Source organism: Vigna unguiculata, chromosome 9 (genome assembly GCF_004118075.2).
Source record: "Vigna unguiculata cultivar IT97K-499-35 chromosome 9, ASM411807v1, whole genome shotgun sequence".
Classification (NCBI taxonomy): Eukaryota; Viridiplantae; Streptophyta; class Magnoliopsida; order Fabales; family Fabaceae; genus Vigna; species Vigna unguiculata.
This window is the reverse complement of record NC_040287.1, coordinates 7,037,501-7,055,722: the sequence shown is the minus strand read 5'-3', so window position 1 is coordinate 7,055,722 and position 18,222 is coordinate 7,037,501. Positions and strand designations below refer to the sequence as shown.

At 29.2% G+C, this 18,222-nt stretch overlaps 2 long non-coding RNA genes and 4 other non-coding genes across 7 annotated transcripts in view; 3 read left to right on the top strand and 3 right to left on the bottom strand.

The window, feature by feature from the left end:
- The first annotated feature begins 8,367 nt into the window (after positions 1-8,367).
- TRNAD-GUC lies at positions 8,368-8,439 on the top strand. Its single transcript has one exon. It is a non-coding gene; the product is annotated as a tRNA-Asp (tRNA).
- A 12-nt stretch (positions 8,440-8,451) lies between these two features.
- TRNAS-GCU lies at positions 8,452-8,533 on the bottom strand. Its single transcript has one exon. It is a non-coding gene; the product is annotated as a tRNA-Ser (tRNA).
- Positions 8,534-13,400: 4,867 nt separating this feature from the next.
- On the top strand, positions 13,401-16,088 carry LOC114164571. Of its 2 annotated transcripts, XR_003599574.1 has the most exons (4): positions 13,401-13,758; positions 13,843-14,182; positions 14,770-14,907; positions 15,756-16,088. It is a non-coding gene; the product is annotated as an uncharacterized LOC114164571 (long non-coding RNA). The 2 variants fall into 2 exon arrangements; XR_003599573.1 differs by having other exon boundaries at positions 13,843-14,907.
- Positions 13,873-13,954, bottom strand: TRNAS-GCU. The gene has a single exon. It is a non-coding gene; the product is annotated as a tRNA-Ser (tRNA).
- Positions 14,288-14,359, top strand: TRNAD-GUC. The gene has a single exon. It is a non-coding gene; the product is annotated as a tRNA-Asp (tRNA).
- A 1,891-nt stretch (positions 16,089-17,979) lies between the features above and the next one.
- The window catches only part of LOC114164434, a 921-nt gene continuing 678 nt past the window's right edge, over positions 17,980-18,222 (bottom strand). Inside the window, exon 2 of the long non-coding RNA XR_003599543.1 lies at positions 17,980-18,222. This exon is cut by the window's right edge and continues 135 nt beyond it. This is a non-coding gene — a long non-coding RNA (uncharacterized LOC114164434).

Here is an 18,222-nt window from a genome sequence, read left to right as displayed (position 1 = left end):
TAATGATGATCTTGAAGGAATTATTCCTTACAAACATGACCTCATTACTAAGTGTTTGATTAAGTCTTGACACAACAAAGTGTAAAATATTAAGATATTTCATTTGTAAGACCATAAATAATGAAACTAGTAGATCATGGAAGATGCAAGTGCTTTGTTTAACAGATAATACATCACATTGCAATCTTCACTTTATTTGATAAGTGAAGCCTTTATGAAACAATGAGCAAACACAATCTTTAAGCTTACATACCTAACAAAAATCCTTGAAGCTTAATCTTTTTGTTGTAGGGAATGTCTTCGTCTTTTATCAATCCAGATGATTCATGTAAGAATGGTCTACATCAAGATCTCTTGGGATATAAGCTAAAGTTTCTTTACTTCAAAAATCATCTTAACACAAGCTTGTGTCAACTCTGATCCACCTATTTTCCTCATATACTCTTTGCTTTTACTTGTTTTGAGTAAAAAGACTCTTTTTAAACTAGTAAAAAGACATTTAATGTTGCATGGAGTTTATTAATGTAACTCTGCATCCATACTCGCTAGACAATAAAAGATGAAGTTATCTTAGTTCAAAAGTTCTCAATGGTTAGAAGAGGACTTGCAAGGAGTCTTTCTTTCAAGCTCTAGATAAAACTATCCTTTGAAGAAGAAGAAGAAAAATATATAGAAGAGAACAATTGTCAAGTTTTGAAAAGTTGTTAAAATCTTTTTGCACTCATAAAAGCTTTGCAAAGAACATTGTTAAGTTTTGTTAACAAACTAGAAAAGAGTTTATATTTTTGTATATGTCGTAAGATGGTAATCCTCTCTAGTGAGCAAACCATGTGATCTTTTTATCATATATTTATACAAACCTTGTTTGTTTAGCCAGGAGTGGTTATCTTTCAAAAAATACCCAATGTCTTAGTCAAGAGTATGTCTTATCCGAAAATTACTCTACCTTAGCAAGGAGAGATTGTGTTTCAAATAGTATTCAATGGGTTAGAGATGAGTGAGTGAGGCCTAAAAAATATTTGATTTCTTTAGCAAAGAGTGGTTGAGATAAAAAAAACATATTCGGTTCACTTAGCCATGAGTGACTAAGTTCCAAAAAATATCCAGGTTTTTATTAGCTTAAGACTGCATGTTTGTCATGGAATCAAGACTCCACTTATTAGACAAAGTATTTACATCATACGTGATTTGTTGTATATATTAAACAAATCATTTTATAGGCAAATCATATTCATGCTTTATCAACACAAAACAAGCTTTAAAATTATTTTTGTTAGGTACAACGTTAGCTTAACATTGTGTGCTTATCATTGGCCAAGGACGCTACTTATTAGACAAAACATTTATGTCTTACATAATTTGTTACATCATAGACAAAGAAATTTTATGTTTTATACTTTGTTGTGAAAAATATTAATTAAAACTAAAGTTATTTCAGTTATCACAAAAAGATAACTTTAATAATTTGTGTATTTATGTAAAGGGGACACTTTACTCTCAAATGAGTGGGTGGTGGAAAGAAGACGAAGAAATATATGAATTGTTACTATTAAAGAAATAAATCAAGAGTCAATATATATGGTAATGTCACACGATAAGGATGAAACTCATGCTACTTTAGAATTTAAAAAAATCTTACTCATATTTTTATTCAATATATACATGTATTTGTGTCTTATAATTTATTATTTTAATATTACTTTAAATACTTTTTAAATTAATATTCTTATTAGGATCACAATAGTGAAAGACTTATCAAAAACAACAATGCAAGTTCAACAGGTGGTTCCTTGACAATAAATGATGCTATTATTGATAAGTCATCAAATGCTTCTGCTGAAAATAATACGGTTGTGCCACAACCTGCTGAACTTATGGTAAATGATGTTTCTAATTGTACATTGGCAATTTCTTTTGATAACAAATTCTAAAATTTAATGTTTTGTTTTTATTAGGGTTTGTATGACTTACTTACAGGAGCATCTGAATTTGAAGAGAAATCTCTGGAAATGCCATATATCCCAAGTGGTAAATTATTATCTTACCATAATGTAATGTTATGCAACAAAACATTATTGTAAGTTACTTCTTTATTTTGTTGATATATAATTAAACAGAAAACGATGAGAATAAGACAAACCCAGATCTAGGTTGGGAGGTTGCACTTTTTACTGAACTAGAAAATCATAATGGGGATATAACAACTGAGACGAAGAATAATAAAGAGGTTAGTACTTCTTTCAATTTAACTAACATGGTGTTCTTGCATAATTATTTACTAACATGTGCATTTGTTGTGATTTCTAGTGCTAAAATTGCTAATATTAGTATTTTTTTATTATAAAAATATGTAATATCATTAAGTAACTTTTATTATGATTGGAAACATCTAAGTTCACATTACGTACATTTTTTTTTAATTGACAAATGTTAGTTATTAGTATTTTGTTAGTGGGCATATTGCAATTATTGTTTTGTACAACTTTTTCAATAAAACAAACTTATGGATTGTATAACTATGTTGACACTTTAAGACTCATTAACTATCTATAACATGTTAGACTATAAAAAAAAGATGCACAAGAATAGTAGACCAAATTCATGCAAGTTACGAAAGTCAATATTCCATAATATCAAATATATTTCTAAAATGAGCTAAAAAAAATTATTAAATACTAGAAAGTAAATAATCGCACCCCATAAAGTTTGATCTAGTATTAGCTTTATTACAATATCATGAATTTATTTCTTTTCCTAAAAATATAAGAAAGTTTAAAAGAGTAATGATTCATGGAGAATAAAAATGTACATTGACACTTGGAATACATTTAGAGAAAGAACAAAAATGATAGGTTTATAAATGTGATAAGAAAAAAGAAAGATAGAAAAAAAAGGTATATAATTAGTGTAATCAAACTGTGCATGAATCATTTTCTATTTTGAAATTCATAGAGGCACAATAAGATATGCATTTGTTCCATGTGTTTATGAGTTTTAGTCTAACCATAAAGAATTCTAAACTTTTTTAGTAAAAGAGTATTATAGTTGTTATAGATGCAACGAAATTTGGATTTTCTATTGAATTTTTTCATGTTATACCTTCAAATTATACTGATGAACATTGATTTTGATATTTTAAAATATATTAAAAAGAATTTTAATATACCAACATGGATATATTTTTAATGCTCAATAGAGGGCAATGTAAAAAAAAAAAATCTAGATTCAGTTGCAACAAATACAACAAAATTTGTATTAATACTACTAGTAAAATGGTAAAAACGTCAATAAACTCATAATTGAACTCCTAAGGATACTTACACCAACTATTAAATATTCTACCTAGGATTAAGTAGAGTCTTTTTCATTGTAGTTTTCGTCTTCTTCAACCTTCTTAACTATAAACATTTTTATAGACTAAGCATATACTCTTATGGATGATCTGCATTACTTTCATTCACTTTTGGAACAAAATAATTTTCTTACTAGTTTTTTTTAATACCTTTCATGAATGTGACTTTGTTTTTAAAGAAGGGTTGTGGAATGGAGTTTTGGAAACATGACAATGTTCATGATGATGAGATGAATGCTAACACACAACAAAGTGTAACTACCTTTAGTAGCCAAGTAAGGTTCAATCCTTTTGACTTGGAGGCTAGTCATGATGAGCAAATTAACAGGGTATTGGCATCTCCGAATTCACAAAATGAACTTTCTTCAGTTCCTAATATGTCATCACCAATTCCATATCAAATTGGTGACATGCCTTACCAACATTTGGTGCAGCAACAAAATGAACTTTCCATAGCACCAAGAAAAACAACAAATCCTTTTGATGATACGAACATGTTGCCTTCAACTGTACCAACACACCCAACTCAAACTACATAAGTTTGTTAGGAAAAATATTGTTTGATAAAAAAACAATTATTTGACAACCCACTATAGAGGTAAAATGGTCACAAAAAGTGAACTTTTGTAATTGTAAAGAAAAAGAGAAAGTGAAAGGTAGTAAATGATATTGTCAAATAGTGTAAAAACTTTTTGGGTGTGAAAATATCATTTTTAGTTTGTTTATGAATGTAGGAATCTTCAAGGATATAGGTTTATGAATGTAGGAAACTCCGAGGATGTTGTTCACCCACACTTGATTATAAAAGCTATATAAGTGAAAGCAACGAGTGTCAAAAATAGAATAAAAACATCATTTGTAATTTTTGTTCTACCACTTTATGCATATGTATCACCATATAATTCTTATTATCTCAGTAAACACCAAACTTTATGTAGTATAATACTGGGTAAAATGATATAATTAAAAAGCAGAAAAATAGTCATATGTAGTGTGAAATTCTAATACATAAAAAGACAAACACCTTTGTCTAAATAAATATTAATTAAAAATATAATTTACAAAACGTATTCTTATATTTCACCTCATTTAGTTTCATAATTATTGGTAATATAATAAAGATTAAAAAAATAGACAAAAAAAAGGTACACAAGCATATTAGAATATTTTATATGTAATGTCAAATGGTTTGATTTAATGTGAGAATAAAAAGAATATAAAATAAATTATTTTATATTTTTGTTTTTTGTTTTGGTTTTTCAACTTTTAGTAGGTTTGCAACTTTAAATTTTCTAATACACGAATAAGACAAGTCTAACAATATTTTGTACAAGTTTGTTTGTTCATACGCAAAGTATATGAGTTTATTAATACATATTAGACGAGTTTGTCCATTCAATGGTTAAACAAGTCTTGCAATGCAATTAAATGAGTCTGCATATACATTGATTGGACGACTTTGTCCATACACTAATTAAATGACTTTAACAAACACTAGACGAGTATGTATATATATATATATATATATATATATATATATATATACATACTCGTCTAGTGTTTGTTAAAGTCATTTAATTAGTGTATGGACAAAGTCGTCCAATCAATATATATATATATATATATATATATATATATATATATATATATATATATATACATTGATTGGACAAGTCTACTCGTATACGTTAGACAAATTTTTCTATACATAAATGAGACAAGTTTAATTATACACATTAGACGAGTTTGTCCACTCACTAATTAGATGAACAATCTCTTTATAGGATGAAGGCCCATGAAGACGATGAATCTAGACAATAAAAACAGCAAATGAATCATAATAAGAGGAATAAACAAAATCTGGTAGTTGAGTAGACTTATTATTACGACTAGATCAAACATGTGGCAGATGAACCACAACCTCAGGAGATGATTGAGCAACCATAGTAGGGGAATCAACAGGTACAACCTCTAGTTCGGTGTATGTAATTGGTGTTAAGACTGGTTTTGAAGTTGGTACCAAAGTAGAAAGTAAATGTAATGTCATCCATATCAAAAGGATCAATTTTAATGACATCAGATGTAGTCAAATAATGTGAGCTAGCTAGTATAAAAAAGAATGGAATATGTTCTAAAAACACAACATGACGTGAAACATACAATTTTTTACTAACTGGATCAAAGCAACGATATCCTTTTGACCAAGACAATATCCCAAAACGACACACAAAGGAGACTTAGCTGATAATTTATATGCTCAACATGTGATTTTAGAACAAAACAGATACATCCAAAAACACGCAAAGTAGAGTAATCAAGTGCACAACCATACAATTTTTCAAAAGGAGATAGACCAAAATTATGTGAAGTCCGGATCCGATTCACAACATGAGTTGTTGTAAGATAGCTTCACCCCATAAGACACTTGGAACATCAGTAGATAACAAGAATAATCTTGCAGTCTCAACAAGATGACAATGTTTTCTTTCAGCAGTCTCATTTTGTTAAGGAGTGTCAGTGCAAGAGGTCTAGTATATAGTTCCATTAAAGGAAAGTAAAGTGGTAAAATTATTAGAAGTGTATTCACCCTCCACGTCATAACGAAAGCTTTTTATGATAGTAGAGGATTGGGTCTTTACAAGAGCATTAAATTTTTTAAAATTTCAAGATAATCAGATTGACGTTTCATGAGATAAATCCAAGTGAAACAAGTAAATCATCCATTTAAAGAGACATAATATCTAGAACCTACTTTGGTGGATACAGGAGAAGGTCCTTACACATCAAAATGCACAAGACCAAAAGGAGCAAAAGAAGAAGGAATCTTTTATTAAAAGGTAAAGTGAAATATTTTGCTAGTTTACAACCACTACAATCAAAAATATCATAATTGTCCAAAGTACCCACGACTCCCATAGATGCTAAAAACTTTAAACGAGATACAGAAACATGACCCCAACGAGAATGCCACAAATAAAAAGGTGAAAAAGAAGAAGACAAACGAAACAAAGATAAATCCATATTAGAAACTATAACTATTAACTCCTTGAGATGATTCAAGACATAAAGTCCACCTTGCCTATGACCTATCTCAATCAACTTCTGAGATGTGTGATCTTGTACAAAACATTCTGATGGAGTGAAATACACATTATATCCAGAACCACAAATTTTTTTTCAATAGAAAAAAGATTCATAGCAAGATCAGGTATGTAGTAAACATTAGAAAAAGTCAAGGATGGTGTGACCATGGAACCAATACCGGATAATGAAATTGCGTCACCATTAGCAGTTGCAAATGACATGGATGAATTAGGTGATAATGAAACAAAAGAAGGTAAATGATGTGACATATGATTAGTGACATTTGAGTCAATGATCCATTTGTCAGAAGATATATTTGGTGGTGATGTACCTTAAGATTACAAGGCTATGTCGGTCTGCCATTGGAAACAAGTATAATTTCCTCTAATAACAATTCATTAACAAATCATCAATAAAAGGCAGATGGTTACGATGAAAAATTGAACCACACAATCTTTCAAAATTACTATGCAAGGCCATAAGAAATTGAACCAAACGTTGTGATTCCTTACAAGTAATATACGGTGCAAAAGCACTCAATTTTGCAAGCTCAGTCAAGGCAAGTTGATCCCATAAGGTTGTCATGACAGAATAAAATTTCTGAATGCTCATGTCATTTTGCTTCAATGCACAAATATTTATCTCAAGTTGATACAATTGGCAAAATTATACTATGTATACAATCGAGGTAAGTGATCAGATACCTCCTTTACAATATCATATTTTGCTAAATTATCGACATTCAAGTGTATAGTAGAACTATTGACCCAAGTGATAATGTTAGAGTTATCAACTTCCTATAACTCTAAAGTAATAACATAATTATCGATTTTGGTGATTTTGTCTTAACACCTGAAATATAATACCACATGGACTTTCCACGAAAAAAAATTTCATAATATAACTCTAGTAGGAATAATTATTATCATAATTATTACCTAAACATGCGACACTATCTACTCATAAAAAGCACATTAACATCATAAAATAACATGATAGTATAAAAAGAATGGTAAGCTACTGAGAATATAAATCAATATGTTATTTGTGGGTTTTGGATAAAAAGGTAGTATCAAATGTTTTTATAAATTGAATAATCAATTGATAAATATCTCTCCCATATTTCTCCTTCATATTATTCAACAATTAGTGATAGTTTATCATTAAAATCTTGAGCTCAAGTGTGATTTAAAAATAAATAAATTGAAGAACATATTATTATTAAGAGAAATCCTTGTATCTATTGTCTTTTCAAGTTTTTTTTTTCTAAGATGGCATTAATTTTTATGGAATTAGTTTTCCTTTTAAGTTTTATCAAGTTGATTTCATGTTTATTTAGCTTTTTTTTTTTATTAAACTGATTTTGGGTTCCACTATTAAAAAATTGAAGAGAAAAAATTGATTTGGGAAAGATTATCACAGTTGATATCCTTTGGGTATTCCATTTATCGATGGTGTATTTTGATAATCATTCAGTTTAATATGATTGATTGGAGTCGAAAGATTTAACTAAGAGTTATTGAAAGGGTTTAAATAGAAATTCATCCGAATTTATAATTACTATTTCATACTTTAATTTAATTTGTATTGATTCAAAGTTACACTGGATAAAGGAAGAGTTAAGGAATTCAATTATTTTAAAATATAAATTTTCATTTAACTAATTCAAAAATCTGAACATTTTTTAAAATAATTTAACGTTAAGTATATTTATTTTCTAAACTGTAAAGAAAAAAAAAGTTGATTTTAACCTCTAATGTGTTTAACGTTTTTGGTCTCTATTGTTTTTACATAGTTTTAGTCATTTTAGAGAGAAAAAAAATTCAATATTTATTAATTTATTGAATTGATTTTAATTTATATATAAAATGATTTAAAAAACATTTCATTGTCAAATTCTAATAAGATGCTTAATTAAGATTAATCAATTGGTCGTTGTAGTATAGTGGTGAGTATTCCCGCCTGTCACGCGGGTGACCCGGGTTCGATCCCCGGCAACGGCGGTTATTAAGCGACATCACCCGAGAGATTTGAACTCTCGCAGGAAAACCCCATGTACTTAGCAAGCACACGCCTTAACCACTCAGCCAAAGCGACTTTGATATTTAAACCCTTCTTTGGTAAGAATTTATAAATTAAGAGGATTCCAAAAACAATGACGAATTCAGATAATTCTTTTTTTGATTTTGAATCCATTTTATGGATACACTTTTTTGCTTCATCTTTGAAACAAGGTTCTTTATAGTTTGGTCGGAGGTTAGGATTATAATTCATGTTCTTGGACAATATTGTTATTATTAATTTTCTTCTCTCAGTCATATTTAAAATTTTTTATTCTCTTTGCTTCTTTATTAAATCACTTTTTCTATATACTAAACTTCCGAACAAACTATATATAAAGTTTGCACAACCAAAACCTTATTAATTAGACGGGTCCTATTCGATACTTTGACAACATCACTTCCTAATCAAGTGTTTCTTACTTTGCATCTCACTTCTATAGTCTTGTTGAAATTTAATTGTCTACTTCAGTGTTATTGTGTCCTATTTATCTTTCGAAAGCATATTATAAAATTTTATAGTTAATAACTTCAGGGTTAGAGATCACGGAATAGGGAGAGGGAATGATATGAGTTTTAGCTAACATAAGAGAGGTTAAGATCCATAAGTACAATATAAATAGCATTATTTACGAAGTATGTACGTATTCAGTATTATAATATTTATTATTATCTGACGCACTTGGACCTAGAATATCTTGGTTTAAAGGCATCAAGTTGGAAGGATACCCCCTCTTGATCTGAGGCTACATCCAAGTCCTAGAACATTTTAGTTTGAAGATTAAGGAGTCTTTGCTAGAAGGAGTTTGAATGGTCTTCACAAAGTGATTTTGATCTTGTAAGAATAGTAAATACTAGTTATTTAAATTATAATATTATTTGCATATTTGCACCCTTGAAAAAGTATAATATAGGCTTAAATATAACTTTGGTCCTTATTTTCAACTACTTTATTCAATTTGGCCATCTTTTTTTTCGGATATTCAATAAAGTCTCAATTTTCGTCAATTTTGTTTAATTTGGACATTTTTTGTAACAGCGTTTAACAGAAGGTGCACAGTACATGTCACGTGTCAATTTGTGATTTTTTAATTTTTAAAAAACTTTTTAATTAAAAAAAAGTTGTCCACGTATCAAGTCAACATTGTGCCACGTGGTAGTGTCTATGGCAGTGTTAGTATCATGTGTCAAGTCAATGTTAGTGTCATGTGTCAAGTCAGTATCAATGTAACATTGTTAGTCAATATAAATGTCATGTGCCAGTCAGTATAAGTGCCACATGTCTTATTTCAATTCAGACTCAACTTTCATTAATGTTGTTTAATTTAATCTAAATTTTAGTTAAATTTGTTCAATTCATTCCTAATTTTCGTTAAGTTTTAGAAGGAAAATTCTAATTTATTTTTAGAATTAGAAGAAAATTTCTTAATTAATTTTAAAATTATAAGAAAAATTCTTCAATATTTTTAAAATTAGAAGAAAAATTCTTCATTATTTTTAAACTATAAGGAAAATTCTTAATTATTTTTAAAATTAAAAGGTAAATTCTTTACTATTTTTAAAATTAGAAGAAATATTAAAATTTGATTTTAAAATTAGAAGAAAAATTCTTCATTATTTTTAAAATTAGAAGAAACATTCTTCATTATTTTTAAACTAGCTCCAACCCTATTTTTTACATATAGCAAAAATCAAACATGAGTATAATAATTATATTCCAATAATATAGTTATAGTTGGTTTTAAAATAACGAAAGAAATATTTAATAAAAATGTCAGTGTAATATTTATATAAAAATTAATTTTGATCTCAATCTGAAGAGAGACAAATCTAAGACTAAATTAAACAAAAATAACGAAAATTATGACTAAATTGAACAAAATTATGAAAAATTACAACAAATATAAGACACATGGTACTTATATTGGCTGACACATGGCATTGATATTGACTTTACACATGACACTAACACTAACTTGACATACAAACCTTTTTTTATTTTAAAAACTTAAAAATAAAAAAAAAAGTTAGAAAAATCATGAACTGACACGTAACACATAATGTTCACATTCGTTTAACGATTTTACTATCGTGACAAAAAAAAATCAAAGTGAACAAATTCACGAAAATGAAGACTTTATTAAACATTTAAAAAACTAAATTAAATAAAATAGACAAAAATAAAGACCAAAATTATATTTAAGGCTATAATATAAAAAAAATATTATTTTAAATATTATTTTATTTTAAATTTTAATTTCAAAATATGTACCAACAAGCTAGTTTGTCCCGTCCCAATAATAACCAGAGGGTTGAAAAGTTAAATTCAAATTGCCAAATGTTGGATAGCTATAAAAGTCGATTCTTGATTGCATATGAATCTCTTAATCAATGTGCTTCACATATACATACTTGACAGGTACATGGAAGTTTACAATTTATTGACCAATGTCACTTTTGGTGTGTTGTAAATCTTCTTAACTATTTACAATAATACTGATATAGTATAATTCAACGTTCATGCAAATGATATAAAAGTAAGCACAATGGAGGTAATATATCAATATTAAATTAAAATAGGTCGTATTTAACAAAGAAGAAGCCTCTTTAATAGTTAATAAAGTAAATGTTCTGACGAGATCCAAGTTTTCGGCAGGATCGTCAGAAACAATCATCTTATTTTTGAAGTATTGTTCGTTTTTTAGTATGAAGTTCCGTTACGGTTTTGTCTTTAAAAGACACTTCATAAAACATCATAAAACAGAAAGAAAGAAATATGTAAACTGCGTTTGACCGTGACTCCTAAACGATGTGAGACTTATTAGGTGTACAATAATAAATACTTAATACTTAATGTTTGTAAATTAATTGTTTAGAATTTAACTATATATCTAATATTTACATTGAATAAAAATAAAAAAAAGTTTAACAAAATATAAAAAAAAAAAAGTCATAAACTCATCATGTTGAAATTTTGAATTAAGTGGTGTTAATCACTTTGTAAAATGGAGTTGTATTTCGTTACTGTATCTCTTCAAAAGATTTCTTGTTAAAATACTCATAAAATATCCCATTACACTTATTTAATACTTTAATATATTTTACTTATATATGTTTTAGTCCTCCTAACATTAATATTTCCTTGTTTTAGCGCATCAAGTCTTTCCGTCCTAACTTGGAACAAACCAATGACAATAACAACATAATCTCACTGATCCCCTCTACCTCATATACCAATTAATAACAACATAGTCAAAGTTAAACCCAATCACTCAAAAACAGAAGAGGAAATATTATTTAACTTGTAGAAGTTAAATTCTCTCTATTTTTATTTTTTTTTTGCATGTGAAGGAACTATGCCTAATATGATTAAAAGAAAAAAAGAAAATTAACTTGTCTCGAAGAATTAAACTCAAAACAAATTTATCCATAAATCAAGTACATGATTATAAGTCGTTGACCTAAAACATGATTTTCTTCATGTTGAAAATGGTTGAATAAACCCATTGCAAGATTATCTAAAAACACATGTAAATACCGAGGGAAAGAATGATTTGTAAAAAGTAAATGAAGAAAAAATACAAAAAAGAAAATAATAAAAATCAAACACATAGATGTGTTTAAAATTACACTCTTTATAGTGTCATTTATGGCAATTATTATTGTGATGGTTTTTCATACTATCATAAATTTTATTTTCACAAAATATAAAATGATGGTCTAATAATAACTTGTAACTATCTTCCTTTTTCAAATTAAATTACATTTGTAAAATATTTTTAAAAGTTTTTGAAGTGTTCTTCTCTTAAATTAAATTATTTTTATGACAATTTCGATCTTTGATATGAGATGTTTTGTCTCGATCTTCGGTTCGAGATAGTCTTCTCAAAATGGGTCGGTTTGGATTGAAAGTTGAGATGAAACAATCTGGATGAAAGTTAAAATGAGTTAAATTGGAGAATGTTTTAACACGTTTCTCAATGTGTTAGCGATGAAAATAACTTAAATATTATTATAAAATAAACATAACAAAATTTTGTTAAAATGATTGAATCCATATATTTCTAAAGTTTGGGACTAAATTGTATTAAACTTTCAAAAGAGACTGATTTTAATATTCTTCCCCGAAAGTTAAGGAGTAAAAGTCATATTTAACCGAAAATATAAATGAAAAATAACTAAAATTGTGAAATAACTAAATTGAGACACTCGTCGACAAAATAAAATAGATGTTTAGATAAAATTGGTATTACATTATTTTCTTATATTATAATAGATCTTATATTATAATAGATAATAGATTTTAAAATGATATTATTTTAAAAAATAAAAATGAAATATATGTTTCTAAATTTAATTTTATTAATGACCAAATAACTATAATTCATAGATAAAATGAAAAATGAAAAAAAAATAATATTAAAAAATTTATACTTTAAAAATAAGTTATTTTTTAATAATTGATTAAATGATCAATTAATTAAAAGTTATAGAAAGATAACATTGAGAAAAAAAAATAGTACAGGAAAAATAGTTTAAAATTAAAATAAATTAATAAAAAAGTAATATAACTTTCATCTACATATTACAACAAAATAATTATAAATAAAAAAAGTAATTAAATAACGTCAAATGACTAAATAAATAATCTTTGAAGACATTTGTCAACCAAACAAAATGAAAATTTACTAGTATCTTGTTTTTCATATTATAATAAATAATAGATTTGTAGAGAAAATATTTATTAAATTATTGAATTGTTTTTAATTATGTGTAAGTTATATGTACTTTTAAGAAAAAATGAGTTTATTTATAAAATAAAATAGATTATATAGAAAATAATTTGTACATTTTCAGTGTAAAATTCTCTTTCAAGGAACAAGGTGGTTAATTAATGCCAATAGATCGGTCCTTGTAGCATAGTGGGGAGTATACTGTCTGTCAGGCAGGTGACCCGGGTTTGATCCCGGCAACGGAGATTCAACGAGACCGTTTCCGGCAATCCGTTGAAGTAAAAGATCGTTTTGACAGCGCAAATTCAATTTTGAAATTCCCTCGAAAAATTAGTAAAGATTTCTCCCGCCCAAATCCTTTCCATGCTTTCGTTATTGCCTCTGTAGTGCCTCAGTCATCAGCGCCGTTACTTCCTCCGTCGCCCCCTGTTGTGTGATGAGGCCATTTCCGTCGTCGCCTTTGTTCCGATGTTTCTTCATCGTCGACGTTAGAGATTCTATTATCGCCTCTTACCAGGCATTTTACATGGTACGTTCCCTACCCCTAAGGCCACGCTTTTCAGTGTTGGAATTTTGCTGGTAATGTTTTGGCTTTGGATTTTTTTTTTGACAGCAAATAAAAAAACATAAAATCAGAAATCGTCGTCGCCTGAGAGATTCGAACTCTCGCGGGGAGACCCCATGTACTTAGCAGGCACACGCCTTAACCACTCGGCCAAAGCGACTTTGTTATGGCTCTGGTGTTAAGGGTTGTTCTTTCTGAACATTCACAAGTTGGGATGATTCCAAAAAAAATCATGAATTCAGATGATTCTTTGTGTGAATCTGAATCGACTTTGTGGATACACTTTTTTTGCTTAATCTTTGAAACAAGGTTGTTTATAATTTGGTTGCAGGTTATGATTAGAATTCATGTTCTTGGCCAATATTGTTGTCATTAATCTTCTCTCTCGGTAATAATTCAAATTTTTTATTGTCGTTGTTTCTTTATCATGTTACTTTTGCGGGAAGTATGGGTAGGGCGATGAAAGAGAGGTTTAGTTAATTTCAATGTGTTGGTCGTTGTAGTATAGTGGTGAGTATTCCCGCCTGTCACGCGGGTGACCCGGGTTCGATCCCCGGCAACGGCGATTTATGTTTTTGGTGTCATTTACACTCTCTTCTCCAGAAGTGAGATTCAAATTGCTGCTTTGTTTGACCCATCTACTCGCCTACCTCCGTGGTTCTCTGAGGAAGATCTTGCGACCTATGCATCTTTATATGAACTTTATATTTTAATTTTCCTGTTCATAATGTCAGCCTTGGGGATGGGTACTGTGGTCTTCGGAACATTTAAAATTTAATGCAAAGCATGTCTACTGTTGTTTGAGAGAGCTGGGATGGACCTTTTTATAATTTTCTATTGTGTGATTTAAATCTTTGTTGCATTATTTTGCTTGAATGTAAATTTCGTTCTATTAAGGGTTACTTTGAAAAGCTGGAAAAGCTGGATGTTGTAAATTGCTTTTTTGCCAATCTTTTTTCTCAATCTTGTTTGCAGGAGGACTTTAACTCTTGAATTTTTGAAAATTACCACCTCCTGTTATAGATATTTGAGAGGTCCCATGGATTTTTTTGGCTCAATTATGATGGTCTGATACGGCTGTGCGCAGGCTGTGCCGCTCCAAGAATTATAAGGGTAAATTTATCATCAGCTTTACGTAACTACTCTGACTAGGATTAGGTTTTAGTAATAAGATACTTGATATATTTTGCTTAGTTTTAACACAAGTGTTTGCTTTATTTTAATCAGAAACTTCACATATGTTCAATATTTCCCCTGGAACTGAAGTATTGAGGATATTAATTTGACTGATTTTATTGTATGCATGTATGTTTATTATGGTGTATGTTTTCACCATTCCATGTGTTCAATCGTGCATGCTACTTCATTGTTTTAGTTTTTTTTCTAATATAGGTTATATATGTGTGTACTCTGAATTGATTGATTGGAACTCATAATATGAATATGAATACGCAGATAGTTTTTTCTCTTGTTTTCTACTTTCAATGAATGAATACTTGGATAGCTTTTTCCTTTGATTTCTATTTGTACAGTGAGTTATATCTTGATGCATACTTCACAACAAAAGCCTTGGTTGTTGGGCTTGTTCAATATGCACTTATACTTCTAAGGTTACTTTGTATTGTTAGTTGATAAAAATAAATGCAGGGAATAAATCAGAAATTTGTTGTGCATGTGTGATTTTAGAATGATACTGTTTTTATGTAGAATGATTCTCTATTTTTAGATTTGATTATATTTAGTTTTTACCAAAAAGCCTATGATTTAATGTTTTTTTGGGATTTAAATTTACTTTAATAGTTCAAGTTTATTGTAGTTTATCTAACAAACATTTGAATTATATAGGAATGGTTAAGAAGATTGAAAGTTGACTCCGTGTTATCTAAATTAACTCTTGGATTTTATTCTGTAATTCTTGTCTTTACTTTTGTGATTCATTCCTTCTATTTGTATTTTTACAGCTCAGAACTCCAGAAAAGGTCAAAGGATTTGATGCACAGGATTATAAATGAATTTGTACTTCGTAGGTTTACTCGTGTTAGAGCTCCACCTTGGTAGAATTCTGCTAATGCTTTCCTAAGATATGTTAACAAGTGGAAATAAGAATAGGTTGTGCTAGGAGCAAATACACTAAAGCTTAGAATTTTTTATGGAACGAGTTTGATCCATTGTGTTGGCAGTAGTAGAGTCTAAGTAGTTTTCCCATCCATTTTTTTATGATGGACCAGCATGTATGCTTGTTTCAGAAATTGTGTACATTACTTATTCTATTATTCAGTAGTAACAAAAATATAAACACATCAAATGATGATATATATTAGCACGTACATGGGTTTCTAATTACTAATAAATTGTTGTATTTAGGATTTTAAAAATAATGCAAGTAAAATAATGTAGTAAACGTACAAAATAAATAACATAAATGAGTTTAAGACCAAGAAGAGTCGCCCAGGGTTGAAAAATAAGACGAGTTGTCCCATGTTGAAAGTATAAAAGGATAGGTCTGAGTCGAAGGTTGAGATGACTTGATCGCGATTGAAGGTTGAGATCGGTAGGTCCGGATTGGAGATTGAGACAAGTTTCTCAAGTCAAAGGTCAAGATAGGTCGTCCTGGGTTAAAGGTCGAGATGGTTTGTGACAAGTCAAAAGTTGGGACAAGTTGTCTTGGTCCAAAGGCCAAGATGGGTTCTAGGTTGAAGATCAACGGGTCGTCCTAGGCCGAATGTAGGATGGGTCGTCTAGGCTAATGGCTGAGATGAGTCGATCCAAGTCGAAAGTCGAGATGGTTGTCTCAGAGCAAAGGTCGAGACGGGTCATCCTGAGTCAAATGTCAAGACGGGTCATCCTAGACTGAAGGCCTAGATGGGTAGGCTTGGGCTGAAGGTCGAGATTAGCTATCTCATACTGAAGGTTGAGACGTGTAGACCAATGATGAAGGCTGAGACAAATTGGCTTAGGTTGAAGGTTGAAACAGGTTGTTACTTATTGAAGTTAAAGATAGGTCTACCCTAACCAAAAGGCTAAGAGTGGGTGACCCATGTTGAAGTTGAGACTAGTTGGCCCAAGACGAAGTTCAAATCAGGATGTCTTGAACCGAAGGTTGAGACAAGTTGTCCAAATCAAAGATTGAGACAAGTTATTCTTAATCAAAGTTTGAGATTGGTCGTCTCTAGTCAAAGATCAAATAGACAAAAGGTTGTCATATGTCCAATAATATATTTTAAAAAAATAATATTTTTTTCACGTGAAAAACAAAACTCATAAATTAGTCCTAGGATTTTTTAAGTTTTTTGACCCAATGAACTTTTTTAATGAAAAGTTTTTCGGCCCTCGTAACTTTTTTGATCCCGATCCATATGGGTAAAAAATTTTAAGCATTAACAAGAAATGGTATTAACTACTACAAGTAATTCTTAACTAGTTAATTATACTCTTTGAATTAATATATATATATATATATATATATATAATATAGTTATTTAATTAACTCATTCACTATATACTAAGGTAAATGTAATATAAAACTGATTAAGAAACAATAAATTGTACAGACAAAACAAATGATTTATTGTGGTAAAATTTGTCAATAATTTAAGACAAACGTGGCACGAGTCATGGTTTATGACAAGCTCATTTCCCAAGAGAAATGAACAAAATAGTGTAAAAGAGACAGAAACAAAAGACTGACATAATTTTGAAACGGTAATAAAACAAAACAGTGTCTGCATTTTGAAGGGTCTAGCACTGTACTATTAGGGTCCCCCAAAATTCAAAGATCACTTACCCAAAACCTACAGAATTGGGCGTTACAATGTACAAACCCAATATTGAAATCAAGAAACGTCTTCGTCCCAACTTTTTCCTTTCCATGGCAAAGAAAGAAGCTAAAATTTGTTTCAACAGTGTCATCAAATATATTATTTATCAGAATTCAAATATAAATCTTTGTTCTATAATAAAAAAATTGAATAATTTACAAGAAAGAAGATCATATATTTATTGGTAAGTCGTATTCAATAAATCTCACTTCGAAAAATCTGTAGTGATATCAGAATCATCGATAATTCTTCTTAATGATTGATTTAGAGTATGAACTCTGTTAACCTCTTACAAACATTAAACATTAAAACTATACCAGAAACCCAATTCAAGATGCAGAAATCAATGCTGAAAAACCTGAGATCATAACAACAAATCAATAGAAATACTATTTTCTTTGGCATTAGTTAATCTCCACTTCTTCTTGCATATTAACATTGATCCAAGAACAAAGAGACAAGAAGAACAAAGAGAAGAAAAACAGATGATAATATATATAAAGCTATAAGAAAGCTAACAGATTGAGCCGTCTTGCCAATATCACGATCGGCAGCATCAGAAATAAAAACTCAAAGCAGAAGATGAAAAGAACAAAACTCAGAAACAGTT